Raw genomic sequence first — 27,565 nt, forward strand, 5'->3', positions numbered from 1 at the left:
GGACTGATAACCCCCACACTAACCCAGAGTCACTGAGTAATGGTCAGGGAAAGGAAATTGGACTGATACTGCCCACAGTAACCCAGAGTCACTGAGTAATGATCAGGAGAAGAAACTTGGACTAATTCCCCCCACACTAACACAGAGTTACTGTGTAATGATCAGGAGAAGGAACTTGGACTGATTCCCCTCACAATAACCCAGAGATACTGAGTAATGATCAGGGAAAGGAAAGTGGGCTGGTTCCCCACACACTAACCCAGAGTTACTGAGTAGTGATCAGGGAAAGGAAATTGAACTGATTCCCCCCGCACTAACCCAGAATCACTGAGTAATGATCAGGGAAAGGAACTTGGATTGATTCCCCCCACACTAACCCAGAGTCATTTAGTAATGATCATGAGAATGAACTTTGACTAATTCCCCCCACACTAACCCAGAGTTTCTGAGTAATGATCAGGGAAAGGAACTTGGACTGATAACCCGCCACACTAACCCAGATTTACTGTCTAATGATCAGGGAAAGGAACTTGGACTGATTCCCCCCACTCTAACCTAGAGTTACTGAGTAATGATCAGCGAAAGGAACATGGACTGATTCTCCACCACACTAACCCAGAGTCACTGAGTAATGTTTAGGGAAAGGAAATTGGACTGATACTGCCGACACTAACCCAGAGTCACTTACTAATGATCAGGAGAAGAAACTTGGACTAATTCCCCCCACACTAACACAGAGTTACTGTGTAATGATCAGGAGAAGGAACTTTTACGGATTCCCCCCACACTAACCCAGAGTTACTGAGTAATGATCAGTGAAAGGAAATTGGACTGGTTCCCCACACACTAACCCAGTGTCACTGAGTAATGATCAGGGAAAGGAACTTGGACTGATTCCCCCCCACACTAACCCAGAGTCACTGAGTAATGATCAGGAGAAGGGGCTTGGAGTAATTCCCCTCACACTACCCCAGAGTCTCTGAGTAATGATCAGGGAAAGGAACGTGGACTGATTCCCCCCACACTGACCCAGTCACTGAGTAATGATCAGGAGAGGAAACTTGGACTAATTCCCCCCGCACTAACCCAGATTTACTGAGTAATTATCAGGGAAAGGAACTTGGACTGTTTCTCCCCACACTAACCCAGAGTCACTGAGTAATGATCAGGAGAAGGGGCTTGGAGTAATTCCCCTCACACTACCCCAGAGTCTCTGAGTAATGATCAGGAGAGGAAACTTGGACTAATTCCCCCCACACTATCCCAGAGAGACTGAGTAATGATCAGGGAAAGGAACCTGAACTGATTCCCCCCACACTAACCCAGAGTCACTCAGTAATGATCAGGGAAAGTAACTTGGACTGATTGCCCCCACACTAACCGAGAGTCATTTAGTAATGATCATGAGAATGAACTTGGACTAATTCCATCCACACTAACCCCGAGTCACTGAGCAATGATCAGGAAAAGGAACTTTGACTAATACCCCCCACACTAACCCAGAGTTACTGAGTAATGATCAGGGAAAGGAACGTGGACTGATAACCCCCCACACTAACCCAGAGTTACTGTCTAATGATCAGGGAAAGGAACTTGGACTATTTCCCCCACACTAACCCAGATTTACTGAGTAATGATCAGGGAAAGGATCATGGTCTGATTCCCCACACACTAACCCAGATTCACTGAGTAATGATCAGGGAAAGGAACTTGGACTGATACCCCCCACACTAACCCAGAGTTACTGAGTAATGATCACGGAAAGGAACTTGGACTGATAACCCCCACACTAACCCAGAGTTACTGAGTAATGATCAGGGAAAGGATCATGGTCTGATTCCCCACACACTAACCCAGATTCACTGAGTAATGATCAGGGAAAGGAACTTGGACTGATTCCCCCCACACTAACCCAGAGTTACTGAGTAATGATCACGGAACGGAACTTGGACTGATAACCCCCACACTAACCCAGAGTCACTGAGTAATGATCAGGAGAAGAAAATTGGACTAATTCCCCCCACACTAACACAGAGTTAAAGTGTAATGATCAGGAGAAGGAACTTGGACTGATTCCCCCCACACTAACCCAGGGATACTGAGTAATGATCAGGGAAAGGAAATTGGACTGGTACCCCACACACTAACCCAGAGTTACTTAGCAATGATCAGGGAAAGGAAATTGAACTGATTCCCCCCACACTAACCCATAATCACTGAGGAATGATCAAGGAAAGGAACTTGGATTGATTCCCCCGACACTAACCCAGAGTCATTTAGTAATGATCATGAGAGTGAACTTCGACTAATTCCATCCACACTAACCCAGAGTCAGTGAGTATTGATCAGGAGAAGGAACTTGGACTGTTTCCCCCCACACTAACCCAGTGTTACTGAGTAATGATCAGGGAAAGGAACTTTGACTGATTCCCCCCACACTAACCCAGAGTCACAGAGTAATGATCAGTGAAAGGAACTTGGACTAATTCCCCCCACACTAACCCAGAGTTTCTGAGTAATGATCAGGGAAAGGAACTTGGACTGATTCCCCCCACACTAACCCAGAGTTACTGTCTAATGATCAGGGAAAGGAACTTGGACTGCTTCCCCCCACTCTAAACTAGAGTTACTGAGTCATGATCAGCGAAAGGAACATGGACTGATTCCCTACACACTAACCCAGATTCACTGAGTAATGATCAGGGAAAGGAACTTGGACTGATTCTCCACCACACTAACCCAGAGTCACTGAGTAATGATCAGGGAACGGAACTTGGATTGATACCCCCCACACTAACCAAGAGTCACTGAGTAATGTTTAGGGAAAGCAAAGTGGACTAATACTGCCGACACTAACCCACAGTCACTTACTAACGATCAGGAGAAGAAACTTGGACTAATTCCCCCCACACTAACACAGAATTACTGTGTAATGATCAGGAGAAGGAACTTGTACGGATTCCCCCCACACTAACCCAGAGTTACTGAGTAATTATCAGTGAAAGGAACTTGGACTGATTCCCCCCACACTAACCCAGAGTTACTGAGTAATGATCAGGGAAAGGAACATGGACTGAGTCCCCACACACTAACCCAGATTCACTGAGCAAAGACCAGGTAAAGGAACGTGGGCACATAACCCCCCCCCCCCTCCCCCCCTTACCCCCACACTGACCCAGAGTCTCTGAGTAATGATTGGGAGAGGAAACGTGGACTAATTCCCCCCACACTAACCCAGTGTTACTGAGTAATGATCAGGGGAAGGAACAGGAACTGATTCCCCCCACACTAACCCAGAGTCACTCAGTAATGATCAGGGAAAGGAACTTGGACTGATTGCCCCCACACTAACCGAGAGTCATTTAGTAATGATCATGAGAATGAACTTGGACTAATTCCATCCACACTAACCCAGAGTTACTGAGTAATGATCAGGGAAAGGAACTTGGACTGATAACCCCCCACACTAACCCAGAGTTACTGTCTAATGATCAGGGAAAGGAACTTGGACTGATTCCCCCCACACTAACCCCGAGTCACTGAGCAATGATCAGGAAAAGGAACTTTGACTAATACCCCCCACACTAACCCAGAGTTACTGAGTAATGATCAGGGAAAGGAACTTGGACTGATAACCCCCCACACTAACCCCGAGTCACTGAGCAATGATCAGGAAAAGGAACTTTGACTAATACCCCCCACACTAACCCAGAGTTACTGAGTAATGATCAGGGAAAGGAACTTGGACTGATAACCCCCCACACTAACCCAGAGTTACTGTCTAATGATCAGGGAAAGGAACTTGGACTATTTCCCCCACACTAACCCAGATTTACTGAGTAATGATCAGGGAAAGGATCATGGTCTGATTCCCCACACACTAACCCAGATTCACTGAGTAATGATCAGGGAAAGGAACTTGGACTGATACCCCCCACACTAACCCAGAGTTACTGAGTAATGATCACGGAAAGGAACTTGGACTGATAACCCCCACACTAACCCAGAGTCACTGTGTAATGATCAGGAGAAGAAACTTGGACAAATTCCCCCCACACTAACACAAAGTTACTGTGCAATGACCAGAAGAAGGAACTTGGACTGATTCCCCCCACACTAACCCAGAGATACTGAGTAATGATCAGGGAAAGGAAATTGGACTGGTTCCCCACACACTAACCCAGAGTTACTGAGTAATGATCAGGGAAAGGAAATTGAACTAATTCCCCCCACACTAAACCGAATCACTGAGGAATGATCAAGGAAAGGAACTTGGTTTGATTCCCCCGACACTAACCCAGAGTCATTTAGTAATGATCATGAGAGTGAACATCGACTAATTCCATCCACACTAACCCAGAGTCAGTGAGTATTGATCAGGAGAAGGAACTTGGACTGTTTCCCACCACACTATCCCAGAGTCACTGAGTAATGATCAGGGATAGGAACTTTGACTGATTCCCCCCACACTAACCCAGAGTCACAGAGTAATGATCAGTGAAAGGAACTTGGACTAATTCCCCCCACACTAACCCAGAGTTTCTGAGTAATGATCAGGGAAAGGAACCTGGACTGATAACCCCCCACACTAACCCAGAGTTACTGTCTCATGATCAGGGAAAGGAACTTGGACTGATACCCCCCACACTAACCCAGAGTTAATGAGAAATGATCACGGAAAGGAACTTGGACTGATAACCCCCACACTAACCCAGAGTCACAGAGTAATGATCAGTGAAAGGAACTTGGACTAATTCCCCCCACACTAACCCAGAGTTTCTGAGTAATGATCAGGGAAAGGAACGTGGACTGATAACCCCCCACACTAACCCAGAGTTACTGTCTAATGATCAGGGAAAGGAACTTGGACTGATTCCCCCCACTCTAAACTAGAGTTACTGAGTAATGATCAGCGAAAGGAACATGGACTGATTCCCTACACACTAACCCAGATTCACTGAGTAATGATCAGGGAAAGGAACTTGGACTGATTCTCCACCACACTAACCCAGAGTCACTGAGTAATGATCAGGGAATGGAAGTTGGATTGATACCCCCCACACTAACCAAGAGTCACTGAGTAATGTTTAGGGAAAGGAAATTGGACTGATACTGCCGACACTAATCCACAGTCACTTACTAACGATCAGGAGAAGAAACTTGGACTAATTCCCCCCACACTAACAGAGAGTTACTGTGTAATGATCAGGAGAAGGAACTTGTAAGGATTCCCCCCACACTAACCCAGAGTTACTGAGTAATTATCAGTGAAAGGAAGTTGCACTGTTTCTCCCCACACTATCCCAGAGATACTGAGTAATTATCAGGGAAAGGAACGTGGACTGATAATCCCCCACACTAACCCAGAGTCACTGTGTAATGATCAGGAGAAGAAACTTGGACAAATTCCCCCCACACTAACACAAAGTTACTGTGCAATGACCAGAAGAAGGAACTTGGACTGATTCCCCCCACACTAACCCAGAGATACTGAGTAATGATCAGGGAAAGGAAATTGGACTGGTTCCCCACACACTCACCCAGAGTTACTGAGTAATGGTCAGGGAAAGGAAATTGAACTAATTCCCCCCACACTAAACCAGAATCACTGAGGAATGATCAAGGAAAGGAACTTGGTTTGATTCCCCCGACACTAACCCAGAGTCATTTAGTAATGATCATGCGAGTGAACTTCGACTAATTCCATCCACACTAACCCAGAGTCAGTGAGTATTGATCAGGAGAAGGAACTTGGACTGTTTCCCACCACACTATCCCAGAGTCACTGAGTAATGATCAGGGATAGGAACTTTGACTGATTCCCCCCACACTAACCCAGAGTCACAGAGTAATGATCAGTGAAAGGAACTTGGACTAATTCCCCCCACACTAACCCAGAGTTTCTGAGTAATGATCAGGGAAAGGAACTTGGACTGATAACCCCCCACACTAACCCAGAGTTACTGTCTCATGATCAGGGAAAGGAACTTGGACTGATACCCCCCACACTAACCCAGAGTTAATGAGAAATGATCACGGAAAGGAACTTGGACTGATAACCCCCACACTAACCCAGAGTCACAGAGTAATGATCAGTGAAAGGAACTTGGACTAATTCCCCCCACACTAACCCAGAGTTTCTGAGTAATGATCAGGGAAAGGAACGTGGACTGATAACCCCCCACACTAACCCAGAGTTACTGTCTAATGATCAGGGAAAGGAACTTGGACTGATTCCCCCCACTCTAAACTAGAGTTACTGAGTAATGATCAGCGAAAGGAACATGGACTGATTCCCTACACACTAACAGAGATTCACTGAGTAATGATCAAGGAAAGGAACTTGGACTGATTCTCCACCACACTAACCCAGAGTCACTGAGTAATGATCAGGGAAAGGAACTTGGACTGATTCTCCACCACACTAACCCAGAGTCACTGAGTAATGATCAGGGAATGGAAGTTGGATTGATACCCCCCACACTAACCAAGAGTCACTGAGTAATGTTTAGGGAAAGGAAATTGGACTGATACTGCCGACACTAATCCACAGTCACTTACTAACGATCAGGAGAAGAAACTTGGACTAATTCCCCCCACACTAACAGAGAGTTACTGTGTAATGATCAGGAGAAGGATCTTGTAAGGATTCCCCCCACACTAACCCAGAGTTACTGAGTAATTATCAGTGAAAGGAAGTTGCACTGTTTCTCCCCACACTATCCCAGAGATACTGAGTAATTATCAGGGAAAGGAACGTGGACTGATAATCCCCCACACTAACCCAGAGTTGCTGTCTAATGATCAGGGAAAGGAACTTGGACTGATTCCCCCCACACTCACCCAGTTACTGAGTAATGATCAGGGAAAGGAACATGGACTGAGTCCCCACACACTAACCCAGATTCACTGAGTAAAGACCAGGTAAAGGAACGTGGGCTCATACCCCCCCCTTACCCCCACACTGACTCAGAGTCTCTGAGTAATGATTGGGAGAGGAAACGTGGACTAATTCCCCCCACACTAACCCAGTGTTACTGAGTAATGATCAGGGAAAGGAACTTGAACTGATTCCCCCCACACTAACCCAGAGTCACTCAGTAATGATCAGGGAAAGGAACTTGGACTGATTGCCCCCACACTAACCGAGAGTCATTTAGTAATGATCATGAGAATGAACTTGGACTAATTCCATCCACACTAACCCCGAGTCACTGAGCAATGATCAGGAAAAGGAACTTTGACTAATACCCCCCACACTAACCCAGAGTTACTGAGTAATGATCAGGGAAAGGAACTTGGACTGATAACCCCCCACAATAACCCAGAGTTACTGTCTAATGATCAGGGAAAGGAACTTGGACTATTTCCCCCACACTAACCCAGATTTACTGAGTAATGATCAGGGAAAGGATCATGGTCTGATTCCCCACACACTAACCCAGATTCACTGAGTAATGATCAGGGAAAGGAACTTGGACTGATACCCCCCACACTAACCCAGAGTTACTGAGTAATGATCACGGAAAGGAACTTGGACTGATAACACCCACACTAACCCAGAGTCACTTACTAATGATCAGGCGAAGAAACTTGGACTAATTCCCCCCACACTAACACAGAATTACTGTGTAATGATCAGGAGAAGGAACTTGGACTGATAACACCCCACACTAACCCAGAGTTACTGTCTAATGATCAGGGAAAGGAACTTGGACTGATTCCCCCCACTCTAAACTAGAGTTACTGAGTAATGATCAGCGAAAGGAACATGGACTGATTCCCTACACACTAACCCAGATTCACTGAGTAATGATCAGGGAAAGGAACTTGGACTGATTCTCCACCACACTAACCCAGAGTCACTTACTAACGATCAGGAGAAGAAACTTGGACTAATTCCCCCCACACTAACAGAGAGTTACTGTGTAATGATCAGGAGAAGGAACTTGTAAGGATTCCCCCCACACTAACCCAGAGTTACTGAGTAATTATCAGTGAAAGGAAGTTGCACTGTTTCTCCCCACACTATCCCAGAGATACTGAGTAATTATCAGGGAAAGGAACGTGGACTGATAATCCCCCACACTAACCCAGAGTCACTTACTAATGATCAGGAGAAGAAACTTGGACTAATTCCCCCCACACTAACCCAGAGTTACTGAGTAATGATCAGGGAAAGGAAATTGGACTGGTTCCCCACACACTAACCCAGTGTCACTGAGTAATGATCAGGGAAAGGAACTTGGACAGATTCCCCCCCACACTAACCCAGAGTCACTGAGTAATGATCAGGAGAAGGGACTTGGAGTAATTCCCCTCACACTACCCCAGAGTCTCTGAGTAATGATCAGGGAAAGGAACATGGACTGAGTCCCCACACACTAACCCAGATTCACTGAGTAAAGACCAGGTAAAGGAACGTGGACTGATATTCCCCCCCACCACCCCCCCCCCCCCCCCCTTACCCCCACACTGACCCAGAGTCTCTGAGTAATGATTGGGAGAGGAAACGTGGACTAATTCCCCCCACACTAACCCAGAGTCACTGAGTAATGATCAGGGAACGGAACTTGGACTGATACCGCCCACACTAACCCAGAGTCACTGAGTAATGTTTAGGGAAAGGAAATAGGACTGATACTGCCGACACTAACCCAGAGTCACTTACTAATGATCAGGCGAAGAAACTTGGACTAATTCCCCCCACACTGACACAGAATTACTGTGTAATGATCAGGAGAAGGAACTTGGACTGATAACACCCCACACTAACCCAGAGTTACTGTCTCATGATCAGGGAAAGGAACTTGGACTGATTCCCCCCACTCTAAACTAGAGTTACTGAGTAATGATCAGCGAAAGGAACATGGACTGATTCCCTACACACTAACCCAGATTCACTGAGTAATGATCAGGTAACAGAACTTGGACTGATATCCCCCACACTAACCCAGTGTCACTGCGTAATGTTTAGGGAAAGGAAATTGGACTGATACTGCCGACACTAACCCAGAGTCACTTACTAATGATCAGGAGAAGAAACTTGGACTAATTCCCCCCACACTAACCCAGAGTTACAGAGCAATGATCAGGGAAAGGAAATTGGACTTGTTCCCCACACACTAACCCAGTGTCACTGAGTAATGATCAGGGAAAGGAACTTGGACTGATAACCCCCCACACTAACCCAGAGTCACTGAGTAATGATCAGGAGAAGTGACTTGGAGTAATTCCCCTCACACTACCCCAGAGTCTCTGAGTAATGATCAGGGAAAGGAACATGGACTGAGTCCCCACACACTAACCCAGATTCACTGAGTAAAGACCAGTTAAAGGAACGTGGACAGATACCGCCACCCCCAACCCCCCATACCCCCCTTACCCCCACACTGACCCAGAGTCTCTGAGTAATGATTGGGAGAGGAAACGTGGACTAATTCCCCACACTAACCCAGTGTTACTGAGTAATGATCAGGGAAAGGAATTTGAAATTATTCCCCCCACACTAACCAAGAGTCACTGAGTAATGATCAGGGAAAGGAACTTGGACTGATTGTCCCCCCACACTAACCGAGAGTCATTTAGTAGTGATCATGAGAATGAACTTGGACTAATTCCATCCACACTAACCCCGAGTCACTGAGCAATGATCAGGGAAAGGAACTTGGACTAATACCCCCCACACGAACCCAGAGTTACTGAGTAATGATCAGGGAAAGGAACTTGGACTGAAAACCCCCCACACTAACCCAGAGTTACTGTCTAATGATCAGGGAAAGGAACTTGGACTATTTCCCCCGCACTAATCCAGATTTACTGAGTAATGATCAGGGAAAGTAACATGGTTTGATTCAGCACACACTAACCCAGATTCACTGATTAATGATCAGGGAAAGGAACTTGGACTAATTCCCCCCACAAAAACCCAGTGTCACTGAGTAATGATCAGGAGAAGGAACTTGGACAGATTCCCCCCACACTAACCCAGAGATACTGAGTAATGTTCAGGGAAAGGAAATTGGACTGGTACCCCACACACTAACCCAGAGTTACTGAGTAATGATCAGGGAAAGGAAATTGAACTGATTCCCCCCACACTAACCCAGAATCACTGAGTAATGATCAGGGAAAGGAACTTGGATTGATTCCCCCCACTTTAACCCAGAGTCATTTAGTAATGATCATGAGAATGAACTTCGACTAATTCCATCCAAACTAACCCAGAGTCAGTGATTATTGATCAGGAGAAGGAACTTGGACTGTTTCCCCCCACACTAACCCAGAGTTACTGTCTAATGATCAGGGAAAGGAACTTGGACTGATTCCCCCCACTCTAAGCTTGAGTTACTGAGTAATGATCAGCGAAAGGAACATGGACTGATAGCCCCCCACACTAACCCAGAGTTACTGTCTAATGATCAGGGAAAGGAACTTGGACTGATTCCCCCCACTCTAAACTAGAGTTACTGAGTAATGATCGGCGAAAGGAACATGGACTGATTCCCTACACACTAACCCAGATTCACTGAGTAATGATCAAGGAAAGGAACTTGGACTGATTCTCCACCACACTAACCCAGAGTCACTGAGTAATGATCAGGTAACGGAACTTGGACTGCTACACCCCTCACTAACCCAGAGTCACTGAGTAATGTTTAGGGAAAGGATATAGGACTGATACTGCCGACACTAACCCAGAGTCACTTACTAATGATCAGGAGAAGAAACCTGGACTAATTCCCCCCACACTAACCCAGAGTTACTGAGTAGTGATCAGGGAAAGGAAATTGGACTGGTTCCCCACACACTAACCCAGTGTCACTGAGTAATGATCAGGAAAAGGAACGTGGACTGATTCCCCCCCACACTAACCCAGAGTCACTGAGTAATGATCAGGAGAAGGGACTTGGAGTAATTCCCCTCACACTAACCAAGAGTCTCTGAGTAATGATCAGGGAAAGGAACGTGGACTGATTCCCCCCACACTAACCCAGAGTTACTGAGTAATGATCAGGGAAAGGAACATGGACTGTGTCCCCACACACTAACCCAGATTCATTGAGTAAAGACCAGGGAAAGGAACGTGGACTGATACCCCCCCCCCCCCCGCCCCCCTTACCCCCACACTGACCCAGAGACTCTGAGTAATGATTGGGAGAGGAAACGTGGACTAATTCCCCCCACACTAACCCAGAGTTACTGAGCAATGATCAGGGAAAGGAACCTGAACTGATTCCCCCCACAGTAACCCAGAGTCACTGAGTAATGATCAGGGAAAGGAACTTGGACTGATTGCACCCACACTAACCGAGAGTCATTTAGTAATGATCATGAGAATGAACTTGGACTAATTCCATCCACACTAATCCCGAGTCCCTGAGCAATGATCAGGGAAAGGAACTTTGACTAATTCCCCCACACTCACCGAGAGTCACTGAGTAATGATCAGGGAAAAGAACTTGGACTAATACCCCCGACACTAACCCAGAGTTACTGAGTAATTATCAGGGAAAGGAACTTGGACTAATAACCCCCACACTAACCCAGATTTACTGAGTAATGATCAGGGAAAGGAACTTGGACTATTTCCCCCACACTAACACAGATTTACTGAGTAATGATCAGGGAAAGGAACATGGTCTGATTCCCCACACACTAACCCAGATTCACTGAGTAATGATCAGGGAAAGGAACTTGGACTGATACCCCCCACACTAACCCAGAGTTACTGAGTAATGATCACGGAAAGGAACTTGGACTGATAACCCCCACACTAACCCAGAGTCACTGAGTAATGATCAGGAGAAGAAACTTGGACTAATTCCCCCCACACTAACACAGAGTTACTGTGTAATGATCAGGAGAAGGAACTTGGACTGATTCCCCTCACACTAACCCAGAGTCTCTGAGTAATGATCAGGGAAAGGAACGTGGACTGATTCCCCCCACACTAACCCAGAGTTACTGAGTAATGATCACGGAAAGGAACTTGGACTGATAACCCCCTCACTAACCCAGAGATACTGAGTAATGATCAGGGAAAGGAAATTGGACTGGAACCCCACACACTAAGCCAGAGTTACTGAATAATGATCAGGGAAAGGAAATTGAACTGATTCCCCCCACACTAACCCAGAAACACTGAGTAATGATCAGGGAAAGGAACTTGGATTGATTCCCCCCACACTAACCCAGAGTCATTTAGTAATGATCATGAGAATGAACTTCGACTAATTCCATCCACACTCACCCAGAGTCAGTGAGTATTTATCAGGAGAAGGAACTTGGACTGTTTCCCCCACACTAACCCAGAGTCACTGAGTAATGATCAAGGAAAGGAACTTTGACTGATCCCCCCACACGAACCCAGAGTCACAGAGTAATGATCAGTGAAAGGAACTTGGAATAATTCCCCCCACACCAACCCAGAGTTTCTGAGTAATGATCAGGGAAAGGAACTTGGACTGATAACCCCCCACACTAACCCAGAGTTACTGTCTAATGATCAGGGAAAGGAACTTGGATTGATTCCCCCCACACTAACCCAGAGTCATTTAGTAATGATCATGAGAATGAACTTCGACTAATTCCATCCACACTCACCCAGAGTCAGTGAGTATTTATCAGGAGAAGGAACTTGGACTGTTTCCCCCACACTAACCCAGAGTCACTGAGTAATGATCAAGGAAAGGAACTTTGACTGATCCCCCCACACGAACCCAGAGTCACAGAGTAATGATCAGTGAAAGGAACTTGGAATAATTCCCCCCACACCAACCCAGAGTTTCTGAGTAATGATCAGGGAAAGGAACTTGGACTGATAACCCCCCACACTAACCCAGAGATCCTGTGCAATGATCAAGGAAAGGAATTTGGTCTGATTACCCCGACACTAACCCAGATTCACTGAGTAATGATCAGGGAAATGAACTTGGACTGATTCTCAACCACACTAACCCAGAGTCTCTGAGTAATGATCAGGGAAAGGAACTTGGACTAATTCCCCCCACAGTAACACAGAGTTACTGTGTAATGATCAGGAGAAGGAACTTGTACGGATTCCCCCCACACTAACCCAGAGTTACTGAGTAGTGATCAGGGAAAGGAAATTGGACTGGTTCCCCACACACTAACCCAGTGTCACTGAGTAATGAGCAGGGAAGGGAACTTGGACTGATTGCACCCACACTAACCCAGAGTCACTGAGTAATGATTAGGAGAAGGGACTTGGAGTAATTCCCCTCACACTAACCCAGAGTCACTGAGTAATGATTAGGAGAAGGGACTAGGAGTAATTCCCCCCACACTAACCCAGAGTTACTGAGTAGTGATCAGGGAAAGGAAATTGGACTGGTTCCCCACACACTAACCCAGTGTCACTGAGTAATGATCAGGGAAAGGAACTTGGACTGATTGCACCCACACTAACCGAGAGTCATTTAGTAATGATCATGAGAATGAACTTGGACTAATTCCCCCCACACTAACCCAGAGTTACTGAGTAATGATCAGGGAAAGGAAATTGGACTGGTTCCCCACACACTAACCCAGTGTCACTGAGTAATGATCAGGGAAAGGAACTTGGACTGATTCACCCCCACACTAACCCAGAGTTGCTGAGTAATTATCAGGGAAAGGAATTTGGACTGTTTCCCCACACCCTAACCCAGTGTCACTGAGTAATGAGCAGGGAAAGGAACTTGGACAGATTCCCCCCCACACTAACCCAGAGTCACTGAGTAATGATCAGGAGAAGGGACTTGGAGTAATTCCCCTCACACTACCCCAGAGTCTCTTAGTAATGATCAGGGAAAGGAACATGGACTGATAGCCCCCCACACTAACCCAGAGTTACTGTCTAATGATCAGGGAAAGGAACTTGGACTGATTCCCCCCACTCTAAACTAGAGTTACTGAGTAATGATCGGCGAAAGGAACATGGACTGATTCCCTACACACTAACCCAGATTCACTGAGTAATGATCAAGGAAAGGAACTTGGACTGATTCTCCACCACACTAACCCAGAGTCACTGAGTAATGATCAGGTAACGGAACTTGGACTGCTACACCCCTCACTAACCCAGAGTCACTGAGTAATGTTTAGGGAAAGGATATAGGACTGATACTGCCGACACTAACCCAGAGTCACTTACTAATGATCAGGAGAAGAAACCTGGACTAATTCCCCCCACACTAACCCAGAGTTACTGAGTAGTGATCAGGGAAAGGAAATTGGACTGGTTCCCCACACACTAACCCAGTGTCACTGAGTAATGATCAGGGAAAGGAACGTGAACTGATTCCCCCCCACACTAACCCAGAGTCACTGAGTAATGATCAGGAGAAGGGACTTGGAGTAATTCCCCTCACACTAACCAAGAGTCTCTGAGTAATGATCAGGGAAAGGAACGTGGACTGATTCCCCCCACACTAACCCAGAGTTACTGAGTAATGATCAGGGAAAGGAACATGGACTGTGTCCCCACAGACTAACCCAGATTCATTGAGTAAAGACCACGGAAAGGAACGTGGACTGATACCCCCCCCACCCCCGCCCCCCTTACCCCCACACTGACCCAGAGACTCTGAGTAATGATTGGGAGAGGAAACATGGTCTAATTCCCCCCACACTAACCCAGAGTTACTGAGTAATGATCAGGGAAAGGAACCTGAACTGATTCCGCCCACAGTAACCCAGAGTCACTGAGTAATGATCAGGGAAAGGAACTTGGACTGATTGCACCCACACTAACCGAGAGTCATTTAGTAATGATCATGAGAATGAACTTGGACTAATTCCATCCACACTAATCCCGAGTCCCTGAGCAATGATCAGGGAAAGGAACTTTGACTAATTCCCCCACACTCACCGAGAGTCACTGAGTAATGATCAGGGAAAGGAACTTGGACTAATACCCCCGACACTAACCCAGAGTTACTGAGTAATTATCAGGGAAAGGAACTTGGACTAATAACCCCCACACTAACCCAGATTTACTGAGTAATGATCAGGGAAAGGAACTTGGACTATTTCCCCCACACTAACACAGATTTACTGAGTAATGATCAGGGAAAGGAACATGGTCTGATTCCCCACACACTAACCCAGATTCACTGAGTAATGATCAGGGAAAGGAACTTGGACTGATACCCCCCACACTAACCCAGAGTTACTGAGTAATGATCACGGAAAGGAACTTGGACTGATAACCCCCACACTAACCCAGAGTCACTGAGTAATGATCAGGAGAAGAAACTTGGACTGATTCCCCTCACACTAACCCAGAGTCTCTGAGTAATGATCAGGGAAAGGAACGTGGACTGATTCCCCCCACACTAACCCAGAGTTACTGAGTAATGATCACGGAAAGGAACTTGGACTGATAACCCCCTCACTAACCCAGAGATACTGAGTAATGATCAGGGAAAGGAAATTGGACTGGAACCCCACACACTAAGCCAGAGTTACTGAATAATGATCAGGGAAAGGAAATTGAACTGATTCCCCCCACACTAACCCAGAAACACTGAGTAATGATCTGGGAAAGGAACTTGGATTGATTCCCCCCACACTAACCCAGAGTCATTTAGTAATGATCATGAGAATGAACTTCGACTAATTCCATCCACACTCACCCAGAGTCAGTGAGTATTTATCAGGAGAAGGAACTTGGACTGTTTCCCCCACACTAACCCAGAGTCACTGAGTAATGATCAAGGAAAGGAACTTTGACTGATCCCCCCACACGAACCCAGAGTCACAGAGTAATGATCAGTGAAAGGAACTTGGAATAATTCCCCCCACACCAACCCAGAGTTTCTGAGTAATGATCAGGGAAAGGAACTTGGACTGATAACCCCCCACACTAATCCAGAGTTACTGTCTAATGATCAGGGAAAGGAACTTAGACTGATTCCCCGCACACTAACCCAGAGATCCTGTGCAATGATCAAGGAAAGGAATTTGGTCTGATTACCCCGACACTAACCCAGAGTCACTGAGTAATGATCAGGGAAAGGAACTTGGACTAATTCCCCCCACAGTAACACAGAGTTACTGTGTAATGATCAGGAGAAGGAACTTGTACGGATTCCCCCCACACTAACCCAGAGTTACTGAGTAGTGATCAGGGAAAGGAAATTGGACTGGTTCCCCACACACTAACCCAGTGTCACTGAGTAATGAGCAGGGAAGGGAACTTGGACTGATTGCACCCACACTAACCGAGAGTCATTTAGTAATGATCATGAGAATGAACTTGGACTAATTCCCCCCACACTAACCCAGAGTTACTGAGTAATGATCAGGGAAAGGAAATTGGACTGGTTCCCCACACACTAACCCAGTGTCACTGAGTAATGATCAGGGAAAGGAACTTGGACTGATTCACCCCCACACTAACCCAGAGTTGCTGAGTAATTATCAGGGAAAGGAATTTGGACTGTTTCCCCACACCCTAACCCAGTGTCACTGAGTAATGAGCAGGGAAAGGAACTTGGACAGATTCCCCCCCACACTAACCCAGAGTCACTGAGTAATGATCAGGAGAAGGGACTTGGAGTAATTCCCCTCACACTACCCCAGAGTCTCTTAGTAATGATCAGGGAAAGGAACATGGACTGAGTCCCCACACACTAACCCAGATTCACTGAGTAAAGACCAGGTAAAGGAACGTGGACTGATACTCCCCACCCACCCCCCCCCCCCCCCCCCTTATCCCCACACTGACCCAGAGTCTCTGAGTAATGATTGGGAGAGTAAACGTGGACTAATTTCCCCCACACTAACCCAGTGTTACTGAGTAATGATCAGGGAAAGGAACTTGAACTGATTCCCCCCACACTATCCAAGAGTCACTGTGTAATGATCAGGGAAAGGAACTTGGACTGATTGCCCCCACACTAACAGGGAGTCATTTAGTAATGATCATGAGAATGAACTTGGACTAATTCCATCCACACTAACCCCGAGTCACTGAGTAATGATCAGGGAAAGGAACTTTGACTAATTCCCCCACACTCACCGAGAGTCACTGAGTAATGATCAGGCAAAGGAACTTGGACTAATACCCCCCACACTAACCCAGAGTTACTGAGTAATGATCAGGGAAAGGAACTTGGACTGATAACCCCCACACTAACCCAGAGTTACTGTCTAATGATCAGGGAAAGGAACTTGGGCTATTTCCCCCGCACTAACCGAGATTTACTGAGTAATGATCAGGGAAGGTAACTTGGACTGATTCTCCACCACACTAACCCAGAGTCACTAAGTAATGATCAGGGAAAGGAACTTGGACTGATTGCCCCCCCCCCCCCACACTAACCGAGAGTCATTTAGTAAAGATCATGAGAATGAACTTGGACTAATTCCATCCACAATAACCCCGAGTCACTGAGCAATGATCAGGGAAAGGAACTTGGACTAATTCCCCCACACTAACCCAGAGTTACTGAGTAATGATCAGGGAAAGGAACTTGGACTGATAACCCCCCACACTAACCCAGATTCACTGAGTAATGATCAGGGAAAGGAACTTGGACTAATACCCCCCACACTAACCCAGAGTTACTGAGTAATGATCAGGGAAAGGAACTTGGACTGATAACCCCCCACACTAACCCATAGTTACTGTCTAATGATCAGGGAAAGGAACTTGGTCTATTTCCCCCGCACTAATCCAGATTTACTGAGTAATGATCAGGGAAAGGAACATGGTTTGATTCAGCACACACTAACCCAGATTCACTGATTAATGATCAGGGAAAGGAACTTGGACTGATACCCCCCACACTAACCCAGAGTTAATGAGTAATGATCACGGAAAGGAACTTGGACTGATAACCCCCACACTAACCCAGAGTCACTGAGTAATGATCAGGAGAAGAAACTTTGACTAATTCCCCCCACAAAAACCCAGTGTCACTGAGTAATGATCAGGAGAAGGAACTTGGACAGATTCTCCCCACACTAACCCAGACATACTGAGTAATGTTCAGGGAAAGGAAATTGGACTGGTACCACACACACTAACCCAGAGTTACTGAGTAATGATCAGGGAAAGGAAATTGAACTGATTCCCCCCACACTAACCCAGAATCACTGAGTAATGATCAGGGAAAGGAACTTGGATTGATTCCCCCCACTTTAACCCAGAGTCATTTAGTAATGATCATGAGAATGAACTTCGACTAATTCCATCCACACTAACCCAGAGTCAGTGAGTATTGATCAGGAGAAGGAACTTGGACTGTTTCCCCCCACACTAACCCAGAGTCACTGAGTAATGATCAGGGAAAGGAACTTTGACTGATTCCCCCCACAGTAACCCAGAGTCACAGAGTAATGATCAGTGAAAGGAACTTGGACTAATTCCCCGCACACTAACCCAGAGTTTCTGAGTAATGATCAGGGAAAGGAACTTGGACTGATAACCCCCCACACTAACCCAGAGTTACTGTCTAATGATCTGGGAAAGGAACTTTGACTGATTCCCCCCACTCTAAGCTTGAATTACTGAGTAATGATCAGCGAAAGGAACATGGACTGATAACCCCCCACACTAACCCAGAGTTACTGTCTAATGATCAGGGAAAGGAACTTGGACTGATTCCCCCCCACTCTAAACTAGAGTTACTGAGTAATGATCAGCGAAAGGAACATGGACTGATTCCCTACACACTAACAGAGATTCACTGAGTAATGATCAAGGAAAGGAACTTGGACTGATTCTCCACCACACTAACCCAGAGTCACTGAGTAATGATCAGGTAACGGAACTTGGACTGCTACACCCCTCACTAACCCAGAGTCACTGAGTAATGTTTAGGGAAAGGAAATTGGACTGATACTGCCGATACTAACCCAGAGTCACTTACTAATGATCAGGAGAAGAAACTTGGACTAATTCCCCCCACACTAACCCAGAGTTACTGAGTAATGATCAGGGAAAGGAAATTGGACTGGTTCCCCACACACTAACCCAGTGTCACTGAGTAATGATCAGGGAAAGGAACTTGGACTGATTCCCCCCCACACTAACCCAGAGTCACTGAGTAATGATCAGGAGAAGGGACTTGGAGTAATTCCCCTCACACTAACCCAGAGTCTCTGAGTAATGATCAGGGAAAGGAACGTGGACTGATTCCCCCCACACTAACCCAGAGTTACTGAGTAATGATCAGGGAAAGGAACATGGACTGTGTCCCCACACACTAACCCAGATTCATTGAGTAAAGACCAGGGAAAGGAACGTGGACTGATACCCCACCCCGCCCTCCCCCGCCCCCCTTACCCCCACACTGACCCAGAGACTCTGAGTAATGATTGGGAGAGGAAACGTGGACTAATTCCCCCCACACTAACCCAGAGTTACTGAGTAATGACCAGGGAAAGGAACCTGAACTGATTCCCCCCACAGTAACCCAGAGTCACTGAGTAATGATCAGGGAAAGGAACTTGGACTGATTGCACCCACACTAACCGAGAGTCATTTAGTAATGATCATGAGAATGAACTTGGACTAATTCCATCCACACTAATCCCGAGTCCCTGAGCAATGATCAGGGAAAGGAACTTTGACTAATTCCCCCACACTCACCGAGAGTCACTGAGTAATTATCAGGGAAAGGAACTTGGACTAATACCCCCCACACGAACCCAGATTTACTGAGTAATGATCAGGGAAAGGAACTTGGACTAATAACCCCCACACTAACCCAGAGTTACTGTCTAATGTTCAGGGAAAGGAACTTGGACTATTTCCCCCACACTAACCCAGATTTACTGAGTAATGATCAGGGAAAGGAACATGGTCTGATTCCCCACACACTAACCCAGATTCACTGAGTAATGATCAGGGAAAGGAACTTGGACTGATAACCCCCACACTAACCCAGAGTTACTGAGTAATGATCACGGAAAGGAACTTGGACTGATAACCCCCACACTAACCCAGAGTCACTGAGTAATGATCAGGAGAAGAAACTTGGACTAATTCCCCCACACTAACCCAGAGTTACTGTGCAATGATCAGGAGAAGGAACTTGGACTGATTCCCCTCACAATAACCCAGTGTCTCTGAGTAATGATCAGGGAAAGGAACGTGGACTGATTCCCCCCACACTAACCCAGAGTTACTGAGTAATGATCACGGAAAGGAACTTGGACCGATAACCCCCACACTAACCCAGAGTCACTGAGTAATGATCAGGAGAAGAAACTTGGACTAATTCCCCCCACACTAACACTGAGTTACTGTGTAATGATCAGGAGAAGGAACTTGGACTGATTCCCCCCTCACTAACCCAGAGATGCTGAGTAATGATCAGGGAAAGGAAATTGGACTGGAACCCCACACACTAAGCCAGAGTTACTGAATAATGATCAGGGAAAGGAAATTGAACTGATTCCCCCCACACTAACCCAGAAACACTGAGTAATGATCAGGGAAAGGAACTTGGATTGATTCCCCCCACACTAACCCAGAGTCATTTAGTAATGATCACGAGAATGAACTTCGACTAATTCCATCCACACTCACCCAGAGTCAGTGAGTATTGATCAGGAGAAGGAACTTGGACTGTTTCCCCCACACTAACCCAGAGTCACTGAGTAATGATCAAGGAAAGGAACTTTGACTGATTCCCCCCACACGAACCCAGAGTTTCTGAGTAATGATCAGGGAAAGGAACTTGGACTGATAACCCCCCACACTTACCCAGAGTTACTGTCTAATGATCAGGGAAAGGAACTTGGACTGATTCCCCGAACACTAACCCAGAGATCCTGTGTAATGATCAAGGAAAGGAATTTGGTCTGATTACCCCGACACTAACCCAGATTCACTGAGTAATGATCAGGGAAATGAACTTGGACTGATTCTCCACCACACTAACCCAGAGTCACTGAGTAATGATCAGGGAAAGGAACTTGGACTAATTCCCCCCACAGTAACTCAGAGTTACTGTGTAATGATCAGGAGAAGGAAATTGTACGGATTCCCCCCACACTAACCCAGAGTTACTGAGTAGTGATCAGGGAAAGGAAATTGGACTGGTTCCCCACACACTAACCCAGTGTTACTGAGTAATGAGCAGGGAAGGGAACTTGGACTGATTCCCCCCCCCCCCCACACTAACCCAGAGTCACTGAGTAATGATCAGGAGAAGGGATTTGGAGTAAATCCCCTCACGCTACCCCAGAGTCACTGAGTAATGATCAGGAGAAGGGACTTGGAGTAATTCCCCTCACACTAACCCAGAGTCTCTGAGTAATGATCAGGGAAAGGAACGTGGACTGATTCCCCCCACACTAACCCAGAGTTACTGAGTAATGATCAGGGAAAGGAACATGGACTGTGTCCCCACACACTAACCCAGATTCACTGAGTAAAGACCAGGGAAAGGAACGTGGACTGATACCCCACCCCCCGCCCCCCTTACCCCCACACTGACCCAGAGACTCTGAATAATGATTGGGAGAGGAAACGTGGAATAATTCCCCCCACACTAACCCAGAGTTACTGAGTAATGATCAGGGAAAGGAGCCTGAACTGATTCCCCCCACAGTAACCCAGAGTCACTGAGTAATGATCAGGGAAAGGAACTTGGACTGATTGCACCCACACTAACCGAGAGTCATTTAGTAGTGATCATGAGAATGAACTTGGACTAATTCCATCCACACTAACCCCGAGTCCCTGATCAATGATCAGGGAAAGGAACTTTGACTAATACCCCCACACTCACCGAGAGTCACTGAGTAATTATCAGGGAAAGGAACTTGGACTAGTAACCCCCACACTAACCCAGATTTACTGTCTAATGATCAGGGAAAGGAACTTGGACTATTTCCCCCACACTAACCCAGATTTACTGAGTAATGATCAGGGAAAGGAACATGGTCTGATTCCCCACACTCTAACCCAGATTCACTGAGTAATGATCAGGGAAAGGAACTTGGACTGATACCCCCCACACTAACCCAGAGTTACTGAGTAATGATCACGGAAAGGAACTTGGACTGATAACCCCCACACTAACCCAGAGTCACTGAGTAATGATCAGGGAAAGGAACTTGGACTGATTCTCCACCTCACTAAGCCAGAGTCACTGAGTAATGATCAGGGAAAGGAATTTGGACTGATACCCCCCACACTAACCCAGAGTTACTGAGTAATGATCACGGAAAGCTACTTGGACTGATAACCCCCACACTAACCCAGAGTTACTGAATAATGATCAGGGAAAGGAAATTGAACTGATTCCCCCCACACTAACCCAGAAACACTGAGTAATGATCAGGGAAAGGAACTTGGATTGATTCCCCCCACACTAACCCAGAGTCATTTAGTAATGATCATGAGAATGAACTTCGACTAATTCCATCCACACTCACCCAGAGTCAGTGAGTATTGATCAAGGAAAGGAACTTTGACTGATAACCCCCACACTAACCCAGAGTCACTGAGTAATGATCAGGAGAAGAAACTTGGACTAATTCCCCCCACACTAACACAGAGTTGCTGTGTAATGATCAGGAGAAGGAACTTGGACTGATTCCCCCCTCACTAACCCAGAGATACTGAGTAATGATCAGGGAAAGGAAATTGGACTGGAACCCCACACACTAACCCAGAGTTACTGAGTAATGATCAGGGAAAGGAAATTGAACTGATTCCCCCCACACTAACCCAGAGTAATTTAGTAATGATCATGAGAATGAACTTCGACTAATTCCATCCACACTAACCCAGAGTCAGTGAGTATTGATCAGGAGAAGGAACTTGGGCTGTTTCCCCCCACACTAACCCAGAGTCACTGAGTAATGATCAGGGAAAGGAACTTTGACTGATTCCCCCCACACTCACCCAGAGTCACAGAGTAATGATCAGTGAAAGAAACTTGGACTAATTCCCCCCACACTAACCCAGAGTTTCTGAGTAATGATCAGGGAAAGGAACTTGGACTGATAACCCCCCACACTAACCCAGAGTTACTGTCTAATGATCAGGGAAAGGAACTTGGACTGATTCCCCGCACACTAACCCAGAGATCCTGTGTAATGATCAAGGAAAGGAATTTGGTCTGATTACCCCGACACTAACCCAGATTCACTGAGTAATGATCAGGGAAAGGAACTTGGACTAATTCCCCCCACACTAACACAGAGTAACTGTGTAATGATCAGGAGAAGGAACTTGTACGAATTCCCCCCACACTAACCCAGAGTTACTGAGTAATGATCAGGGAAAGGAAATTGGACTGGTTCCCCACACACTAACCCAGTGTCACTGAGTAATGAGCAGGGAATGGAACTTGGACTGATTCCCCCCCACACTAACCCAGAGTCACTGAGTAATGATCAGGAGAAGGGACTTGGAGTAATTCCCCTCACACCACCCCAGAGTCTCTGACTAATGATCAGGGAAAGGAACGTGGATTGATTCCCCCCGCACTCACCCAGGGTTACTGAGTAATTATCAGGGAAAGGAACTTGGACTGTTTCTCCCTACACTATCCCAGAGATACTGAGTAGTGATCAGGGAAAGGAACCTGGACTAATTCCCCCCACACTAACCCAGAGTTACTGAGTGATGATCAGGGAAAGGAACTTGGACTGATTCCCCCCACACTAACCCAGAGTCACAGCGTCATGATCAGGGAAAGGAACTTGGACTGATTCTCCCCACACTATCCCAGAGATACTGAGTAATGATCAGGGAAAGGAACCTGGACTAATTCCCCCCACACTAACCCAGATTTTCTGAGTAATGATCAGGGAAAAGAACTTGGACTGATTAAACCCACACTAACCCAGAATTACTGAGTAATGATCAGGGAAAGGAACTTGGACTGATTCCCCCCACACTAACCCAGAATCACTGAGTAATGATCAGGGAAAGGAACTTGGAATGATTCTACTCCACACTAACCCAGAGTCACTGAGTAATGATCAGGGAAAGGAACTTGGACTGATTCCCCCAACACTAACCCAGAGTTACTGAGTAATGATCAAGAAAGGAACTTGGACTGATTCTCCTCCACTCTACCCCAGAGTCACTGAGTAATGATCAGGGAAAGGAACATTGACTGATTCCCCCACACTAACCCAGAGTTACTGAGTAATGATCAGGCGAAGAAACTTGGACTATTTCCCCCCACACTAACCCAAAGTCGCTGACTGATGATCAGGGAAAGGAACTTGGACTGATTCTCCTCCACACTAACCCAGAGTCACTGAGTAATGATCATGAGAAGGAACCTGGAATGTCTCCTCCCCCCTCTCCCCCCACGCACACACATTTACTCGTGTCACTGAGCTCATTCCTATTATTCCTAACTGAGGCTTAGTTTTTGTCGCCAATAGTATTATTTGCTCTCACACTCGGCTGTTTTTACTGGACCATGAAAGAAGATGTCAGCTCAGCAATGACCTTTACCTGATCATTTATAAACTGCTCTTTCTCAAGTGTTATTTCATTCTAAATATGAATTCTTATTTTTCATTTAATTCATTGAATGCTGATCCCTGTCTCCAGCTGATTGTAACTTTAACAGGTGTAATCATTTCAATCTATCACTGAATACAGTAACAAATTTGCAAATCTCAGTATGTACACTGTCCACCGGTAACCTTTCTCCAACCTGATGTATTATTTCTCTTTCTATTTCCTTTCCTCACAGTTATCTTGCTGACGATTGTGATCCTGTCTCGGGGTAAGTGTGGTCTTTCCGAATGTGTCACTCACTACCTGGTGGCCATGGCAGCAGCTGTTCTACTGGTCATTATCCTTGACCTGCTATTGAGACAGATTCCTATTGTTTATCTGGAACAGTTTATTTTCCTTGGGTACATCCTTGTCTGTAATATCCACGGTGTCCTGCTTTATGCAACCACAGACTGTTCTGTCTGGTTCACTGTCACTTTCACCTTTGATCGATTTGTGGCTATTTGTTGCCAGAAGCTGAAAAATAAATATTGCACCAAGAAAATGGCAGCTGTGGTTCTGGGAACAGTGACTGCGTTGAGCTGTTTAAAGAACATTTTCTGGCATTTTATGCTAACACGTTCCTATTGGCTCCAAAACAGCCCCTCATTTTGTTTTTTATCAATGGTTGTTCGGAGTTCACTGGTTTGGGCAACAATCGAGTTCATTCTAACCCCAGGTGTCCCATTTATTGTGATTCTGCAGCTCAATGCTTCACCATCAGCCACATCTTAGTGACCAGCAGATGTCGCAGGAGACTCCGGGGTCGCAGCAGTGGGAAGAGTCCCAGAGACCCAGAGATGGAGAGCCGAAGGAAATCCATCATTTTACTGTTAGTTGTCTCGGGGAATTTCATCCTGTTATGGGCAATCTTTATGATATATTTTATATGGTACCAAATGTATTTGTTGGGGTATAAGTCTGTATATCTACATAATTTTGTCCGAGAAATGGGATACATGCTCCACCTCCTGAGTTGCTGCACAAACACTTGTATTTATGCTGTGACCCAGACACAGTTCAGAAAACAATTGAAGAAATTTCTGAAATATCCCTTTACTCGAATTGTAAAATTCATGAAATGATGAGAAGAAATGAAGAATTTATTTCAACCACTAAAATTCAATCCAGCCTCATTTTATTTTCCACTAGCTCTCCCCCTCAGGGTCAGTGCTATCATTCTTTCCTGGTGTGGAGTCAGACTCTGCAACAAGTGTCCCTGTGTACAGTGTGTGTCTCTCCCAATGTGGAGTCAGACTCTATAACAAGTGCCTCTTGTGTACAGTGTGTGTCTCTCCCCGTGGGGAAACAGACTCTGTAACAAGTGTCCCTGTGTAGAGTGTGTGTCTCTCCCAGTGAGGAGTCAGACTCTGTAACAAGTGTCCATGTATCAAATGGACGCTGCACATATTAAATAAAATTAAATTACAAATGGGGCATTGCATTTAAATACCACCATGCATTTCACTTAAAATGGCTGGCATGCTTATTAAATAGGCTGAACTTTACCAGCCTTTGGGAGACAGGCTGTGAGGTGGTGGGCAAGGGGATGGCTTAAAATGGCAAGAGAAGGTGGGTGGTGGAGTGCCCTGATCTTCCTGCCACCATGTCATTTCACCAGCTGTGGGGAAGATGGAGGACGGCCCTCCCAACCAGAGACCAACTGAGCTTCTTAAATGGCCAATTATGGGCCTCTTCCTGCCACCACTGGTATTTTACCTGTGGCGGTTGAGCCTTCCAGCACACGGGAAACTGTCTGATTAACCCTGGTGGCCTCCCAGTGGGCTTGGTGGTGGGGCACCTATTGGGGCACCCTTTGGCCCATGGAGGGGTCCTCAGTGACAATGACCACCCTCATGGCAATAGCACTGCTTGCCCTCACCAACTCCCACCATCCTCTCCTTGCCGGGGCCTGCCTGACTGGCTCCCCACCTCCATCCTCCACTTATCTGGTTGGGAGTGCACTGTCTTTCCACTGTGTCCTCTCTTTCCAGGTGCAGTCCTATCAGTGGCCACCACTTCTGGTCACGATGCTGAGGCTGCTGAAGTGTCAGCTCTCTGATTGGCCAACTGCTCCTGAAGGGCAGGTCGCTGTCTTTTAAAAGCGACAACAGTCCCAGCTGCAACGAATTAGTTGCTTGACCCTGTAAAATGTGTCCGGAGACCCCCAAACAGCCAAGGTGGGGTTGTCCTCGGCTTTCAGACCTGTCATTGGGATCCTTATGCAATGATAAAACTCACCCCATTAAAATCGCTGTTGCCTACCATTTAAAATGGCCTCACTGCATATCACTCAAAGAAGACATTTACGAGAATATATTCTGGAATGGAGAATTTTAGCTATTGAGGAAAGATTAGATCGGCTCGGGTTGTTTTCTTTGGAACAGAGGAGGTTGAGGGAAGATTTAATTGAGGTGTATAAAATTATAAGGGGCCTGGATAGAGTGAATGCAAAGAACATATTTCCAGTAACAGCGAGTCAATAACCAGGGGGCATAGATTTAAAGTCATTGGTGGAAGGATTAGAGGGGAGTTGAGAAGAATTTGTTTCAACCAGATGGTGGTGGGTGTCTGGAAGTCACTGGCTCAAACTCTCATTGCTTTTAAAATCACTTATCAATGCTGTTGCACATCACATAAAATAGCCACTGCTAATATATTTTAAAATGGCCACAGATGGATATCACAAAAAGTGTCCACCTCGCATATTAATTAACATCAAATTCAGTGCACAGGCTGGAAGCAAAAGCATGAAAGTGCAATTATAAACACATCTTTACAAAGATTCACTTTGATGACTTTAATTTCCTCGGGTGATTGTGGGCTGCCTCTGTAACACACTGGAAGTTAACATGTTCGTGTCATATTGTAAGGGCAGGACTACTTTAACCTCAGGCTTTAAACCCCTTTAAGACTCAAGGGTTACAAATCAACACAAACAAGTTAAACTGAAGCACCAAAAACAGGAATACTGACAAGAAATTAAAGCCCAGCGTAATAGACAGAAACAAACACATGTGGGTCCATTGGGTTCAGTCTCTGAATGAAGGCCTCAGTTTGTCCACTGCA

The sequence above is a fragment of the Heterodontus francisci genome, unplaced genomic scaffold, assembly GCF_036365525.1.
Source record: "Heterodontus francisci isolate sHetFra1 unplaced genomic scaffold, sHetFra1.hap1 HAP1_SCAFFOLD_172, whole genome shotgun sequence".
NCBI lineage: Eukaryota > Metazoa > Chordata > Chondrichthyes > Heterodontiformes > Heterodontidae > Heterodontus > Heterodontus francisci.